Below are 7,181 nucleotides of genomic sequence, written 5' to 3'. Positions count from 1 at the left end.
CTTGCTGGTAACGAGATTGAACTAGGTTTGAAGATACCACGATCAAATCTCGGGCAAGTAACATACCGATGACAAAGGGAACAACGTATGTTATTATGCAGTTTGACCGATAAAGATCTTCGTAGAATATGTAGGAGCCAATATCAGCATCCAGGTTCCGCTATTGGTTATTGATACGTCTCCAACGTATCTATAATTTTTGATTGTTCCATGCTATTATATTATCTATTTTGGATGATAACGAGCTTTATTTTACACTTTTATATTATTTTTGGGACTAACCTATTAACCGGAGGCCCAACCCAAATTGTTGTTTTTTTGCCTATTTAGTGTTTCGCAGAAAAGGAATATCAAACGGAGTCCAAATGGAATGAAACCTTCGGGAGCATGATTTTTGGAACAAACGTGATCCAGAGGACTTGGAGTGGACGTCAAGCAATCAACGAGGAGGCCATGAGGCAGGGGGGTGCGCCTACCCCCTGGGCACACCCTCCACCCTCATGGACCCCTCGTTGCTCCATCGACCTACTTCTTCCTCCTATATATATTCATATACTCCGCAAACATCCGGGAGCACCACGAAACCCTATTTCCACTGCCGCAACCTTCTGTACCCAAGAGATCCCATCTTGGGGCCTTTTCCGGAGCTCCGCCGGAGGGGGCATCGATCATGGAGGGCCTCTACATCAACTCCATGGCCCCTCCGATGATGTGTGAGTAGTTTACCTCAGACCTTCGGGTCCATAGCTAGTAGCTAGATGGCTTCTTCTCTCTCTTTGGATCTCAATACAAAGTTCTCCTCGATTCTCTTGGAGATCTATTCGATGTAATCTTCTTTTGCAGTGTGTTTGTCGAGATCCGATGAATTGTGGGTTTATGATCAAGTTTATCTATGAACTATATTTGAATCTTCTCTGAATTCTTTTATGTATAATTGGTTTTTCTTTGCAAGTCTCTTCGAGTTATCAGTTTGGTTTGGCCTACTAGATTGATCTTTCTTGCAATGGGAGAAGTGCTTAGCTTTGGGTTCAATCTTGCGGTGTCCTTTCCCAGTGACAGTAGGGGCAGCAAGGCATGCATTGTATTGTTGTCATCGAGGATAACAAGATGGGGTTTATATCATATTGCATGAGTTTATCCCTCTACATCATGTCATCTTACTTAAAGCGTTACTCTGTTCTTATGAACTTAATACTCTAGATGCATGCTGGATAGCGGTCGATGTGTGGAGTAATAGTAGTAGATGCAGGCAGGAGTCGGTCTACTTGTCACGGATGTGATGCCTATATACATGATCATACCTAGATATTCTCATAATTATTCGCTTTTCTATCAATTGCTCGACAGTAATTTGTTCACCCATCGTAATACTTATGTTATCTTGAGAGAAGCCACTAGTGAAACCTATGGCCACCAGGTCTATTTTCCATCATACAAGTTTCCAATCTATTTTATTTTGCAATCTTTACTTTCAATCTATATCATAAAAATACCAAAAATACTTATCTCATTATTATCATCTCTATCAGATATCACTCTTGCAAGTGGCCGTGAAGGGATTGCCAACCCCTTTATCGCGTTGGTTGCGAGGTTCTTATTTGTGTGTGTAGGTACGAGGTGACTCGCGCGTGGTCTCCTACTGGATTGATACCTTGGTTCTCAAAAACTGAGGGAAATACTTACGCTGCTTTACTGCACCACCCTTTCCTCATCAAGGGAAAACCAACACAGTGCTCAGGAGGTAGCAAGATGGATTTCCGGCGCCGTTGCCGGGGAGGCTTACACCAAGTCAAGTCAAGATTCGATCTCCCGCCAACGTGCGATTTATGGCGCCGTTGCCGGGGAGATCTACGCCAAGTCAAGACATACCAAGTACCCATTATAACTCTTATCCTTCGCATTACATTATTTGCCATTTGCCTCTCGTTTTTCTCTCCCCCACTTCACCCTTGCCGTTTTATTCGCCCTCTTTTTTCGTTCGCCTCTTTTTCGCTCGCTTCTTGTTTGCTTGTGTGTTGGATTGCTTGCTTTGTCACGATGGCTCAAGATAATACTAAATTGTGTGACTTTGCTAATACCAACAATAATGATTTTATTAGCACTCCAATTGCTCCTCTTATCGATGCTGAATCTTTTAAAATTAATACTGCTTTGCTGAATCTTGTCATGAAAGATCCGTTTTCTGGCCTTCCTAGTGAAGATGCCGCTACCCATCTAAACAACTTTGTTGATTTGTGTGATATGCAAAATAACAAAGATGTGGACAACGATATTGTTAAACTTAAGCTATTTCCGTTTTCGCTTAGAGATCGTGCTAAAGCTTGGTTTTCATCTTTTCCTAAAAATAGTATTGGTTCACGGAATAAGTGCAAAGATGCATTTATCTCTAAGTATTTTCCTCCCGCTAAGATAATCTCTCTTAGAAACGATATTATGAATTTTAAGTAACTTGATCATGAACATATTGCACAATCTTGGGAGAGGATGAAATTAATGATACGTAATTGCCCTACACATGGTTTGGATTTATGGATGATTATACAAAAAATTATGCCGGATTGAATTTTGCTTCTAGAAATCTTTTAGATTCGGCCGTGGGAGGCACTTTTATGGAAATCACTTTAAGAGAAGCTACCAAACTCCTAGATAATATTATGGTTAATTATTCTCAATGGCACACTGAAAGATCTACTAGTAAAAAGGTGCATGCAATTGAAGAGATTAATGTTTTGAGTGGAAAGATGGATGAACTTATGAAATTGTTTGCTAATAAGAGTGCTCCGACTGATTCTAATGATATGCCTTTGTCTACTTTGATAGAGAATAATAATGAATCTATGGATATGAATTTTGTTGGTAGGAACAAATTTGGTAATAACGCGTATAGAGGTAATTTTAATTCTAAGCCGTTTCCTAGTAATTCCTCTAATAATTATGGTAATTCCTACAATAATTCTTATGGAAATTATAATAAGATGCCCTCTGATTTTGAATCTAGTATTAAAGAATTTATTATTTCGCAAAATAGTTTTAGTGCTTTGATTGAAGAAAAATTGCTTAAGATTGATGAGTTGGCTAGGAACGTGGATAGAATTTCTCTTAATGTTGATTCTTTGAAACTTAGATCTATTCCACCTAAGCATGATATCAATGAGTCTCTCAAAGCCATGAGAATTTCCATTGATGAGTGCAAAGAAAGAACCGCTAGGATGCGTGCTAAGAAAGATTGCTTTGTGAAAGCGTGTTCTTCTAGTTTTCATGACAATAAAGATGAAGATCTAAAAGTAATTGATGTGTCCCCTATTAAATTCTTGTTTTTCAATATGAATCTTGATAATGATGGGACTGAAGATGAGTCAATTTTAGTTAGAAGGTGTCCCAAAAATTCGAAGTTTTTAGATCTTGATGCAAAAATGGTAAAAGTGGGATTGGAGAGGTCAAAACTTTAAATAGCAATGAACCCACTATCTTGGATTTCAAGGAATTTAATTATGATAATTGCTCTTAGATAGATTGTATTTCCTTGTTGCAATCTACGCTAAATTCTCCTTATGCCTATAGTCAAAATAAAGCTTTTACTAAACATATCGTTGATGCTTTGATGCAATCTTATGAAGAAAAACTTGAGTTGGAAGTTTCTATCCCTAGAAAACTCTATGATGAGTGTGAACCTACTATTAAAATAAAAATTAAAGATCATGAATGCTATGCTTTGTGTGATTTGAGTTCTAGTGTTTCCACGATCTCAAAAACTTTGTGTGATTTGCTAGGTTTTTGTGAATTTGATGATTGTTCTTTAAACTTGCACCTTGCGGATTCTACTATTATGAAACCTATGGGAAAGATTAATGATGTTATTATTGTTGCAAATAGGAATTATGTGCCCGTAGATTTTGTTGTTATTGATATAGATTGCAATCCTTCATGTCCTATTATTCTCGGTAGACCTTTCCTTAGAACGATTGGTGCAATTATTGATATGAAGGAAGGAAATATTAGATTCCAATTTCCATTAAGGAAGGGCACGGAACACTTTCCTAGAAAGAAAATTAAATTACCTTATGAATCTATTATGAGAGCCACTTATGGATTGCATACCAAAGATAACAATACCTAGATCTATCCTTGCTTTTATGCCTAGCTAAGGGCGTTAAACGATAGCGCTTATTGGGAGGCAACCCAATTTTATTTTTATTCCTTGATTTTTGCTCCTATTTAGTAATAAATAATTTATCTAGCCTCTCTTTTGGTTGTGTTTTTTTGTGTTTAATTAGTGTTTGTGCCAAGTAGAACCGTTGGGAAGACTTGGGGAAAGTCTTTTCAATCTTGCTGTAAAAAACAGAAACTTTAGCGCTCACGAGAATTGCTGCCATTTTTTATTGGAGAGTGATATTTAGTTAATTATTTTTGAAGATGATAAATATATAAATTCCTCACGTCCATCAATTTATTGTAGAATTTTTGGGGTTCCAGAAGTATTCGAACCTACAGATTACTACAGACTGTTCTGTTTTTGACAGATTCTGTTTTTCGTGTGTTGTTTGATTATTTTGATGAATCTATGGCTAGTAATAGAGTTTATGAACCATAGAAAAGTTGGAATACAGTAGATTTAACACCAATATAAATAAAGAATGAGTTCATTACATGTAACATCCCGATTCTCGGAATGTTTAAGAAAAAGTTTTCCAAAAATCAGGGCGAGAAAATTTCATTTGTTTAATTTAATAACCAAGCTTAAATTGGAATTTTATAATTTAATGGATTTAAATTGAACTAATGTGAACCTAAATTAAAATTTGAGTTTACTTCTTTTCTTTTAGTCTGGCTTTATTTTCTCTTCTTTGGCATATTTAAATATGCACCTTTGAATTTACTTTGGTTTTTGTGAATCCGTTTGATATTCGTTTGAGCTTCTTTCCTTGTCTAAATTTTCCCAAGAGGAAAATCAATCTGTTTTTCCTGTCTCAAACTCTAGGCGAAATTCCATTTGTTCAACATCTTGCCTTCTCTTTCCTGGGTTGAGTCACTGTTATTTTTTTCCTATCTAAGTCGCATGGGCTTAGCCCATCTATTTTTTCTCCTCCCCTCCTTTCTCATGGGCCTTGCTGACCTGGGCCATCTCTCTCACTCGAGCAAGAGGCTCCTCTCCTTCTGTACATTTCCAATCTACAAAATAGAAATGACCACCTACACCTACACATAAGAGGAAATGTTCAGCCATATGGAAACTCCTTCTCTTAATTCCCTTTAATTTCTACAGTTTCCAAATATGAAATTATGTAGACTTGGTTCTTCTCCGGCTGCCAGCCCGAGTGCTTCTCCTTCCTCCACCTACACGCACACATGTACAAACAAACAAAACGCCAACACCCATCGTTCTCTCCTTTCTCCACATCGTTTCCAATTCCTCCGGTACATATACGTGCACCTCCACCTCCTCTTTCATTCCCGTAGCAACTCCTGCCTCTTCCTTCCTTGTTCTCCTGAGAACACCCTGCAAAGAAATGATGCTCCATAGACGCGATGTTCGATCCCGTTGACGCAGCCCATCTCCATCCAAACCCCCGCGCCAAGTTCTTCTTCTACATCCCATGAATCCATTCAGAGAAGAAAGAACGTGATCGGTCGACCACACACGGAGAATTCCACATGTACGTCAACACTGTTCGTCGAGTTCATCACATCGTATCTTCATGCTCGGTGAGCAACTATCCAATTCCTTTTGCGCGCCGTGAAAACATCATTCAAGTTATCTCCTAGACATCATAGTTCCTCCTATTTTTATCGTTGGACGCGTTGATGCTATCCGTCGCATGACCTAAATATTATTGGCATCTTTCCATCATTTTGGTTCATCGTTTGATCTTGATCCCAATAGATGAAACGTTTTAAGAGGTGAGAGGAACCCGTTTGTGGTTTTAGATTTTCTATTTATTTATGTTTACTTGTGTGATGTATGCCTAGGAGTCAATCCTAATTATTTTTGCAATGTTAGGAGTAACACATGATTCACTAGATTTATTCTACTCATGTTTTAGATTGTTTAAATAGTTGTACGTATTGTTTCGGCTCGGTGATTTTTGGTACAATGTATAGTTCTCTTTTATGCATGCGTACTAAATTTGTGAATTAGTCCCATCTTTAGTATTTTGAACTATTGATCTAGATTTTCTATGGGTTGCTAAATATTGTTGAACGTGTTGTTTCATGTGATATTTTTCTCTCGTGTGGTACGTAGTCGTATGATATGCCTATGTACAAGTTTGTGAATTATTACCATGCGTGCGTTTATTGTAAGAATTTATTTATTCTAGTTATATACTCTATCTTATGTTGTTGTTTTACACATCATGTAATCATCTCTTGTACAAAATTTGGTGAACGTTCGCCATGTGTATAATTTCATAGAATAGTTTTTTTATTTAATTTAGTTTTGTTTTGTTTAGCATGGCGATATATATTACATATGTTCCATATAACCGTTCTCAATCAAGATGCATGTGTGTTGTATAGTTTTGATGTCATGTCATGCTCTGGGTTATTGTTTATCTAAATTATATGTGTCATCTAGTTTCTTTATAATAGTTGTAGAGTCGATGTTGCTTTAGAGTTGCTATAAGATAAACATAACCCAAGGTTAATCGATGGTTGTTGCATATAGTTATTTATCTTTTAACCATCACAAATATTTTTCGTGGTCTACTAACATTTAGTCATGCCATGTCTAGTATAGTTGAGTTGTATTATTTCATGTATTTTGCATCATTCTCATTATGCTCGATGTTAAATGAAATGTCTTGTTATAGATGTTTGTTATGAAAGATTACTTGGATGGTTGCTTTATGTCATGTTTAAGATTTGTGTTGATATAGATAATTTATTCTTATGACATATGACTTAGATTATTACATCTTGATAGTTATTCGATGTGTTTTGTTTACCTAGACAATACCATGCCACGCTAGCACTTGTTCAAACATTGAATGCATGTTTTATTGTATGATTTCCGTGTGTTACAACATTGCTAGTATTTACGATATGATGGTGCATATTGTTACCCTTTGCTTGGTAGAGATACATGCTTGTTGTGTATGATTCCATCTTGCTTGATCAATACCATTCCATGATATTGTGACTATGTAACTAGATGATATTGTGTGTATCAATTCATGTCACGT

The sequence above is a fragment of the Triticum dicoccoides genome, chromosome 6A, assembly GCF_002162155.2.
Source record: "Triticum dicoccoides isolate Atlit2015 ecotype Zavitan chromosome 6A, WEW_v2.0, whole genome shotgun sequence".
Lineage (NCBI taxonomy): Eukaryota > Viridiplantae > Streptophyta > Magnoliopsida > Poales > Poaceae > Triticum > Triticum dicoccoides.
Note: the sequence above shows the minus strand (reverse complement) of the source record.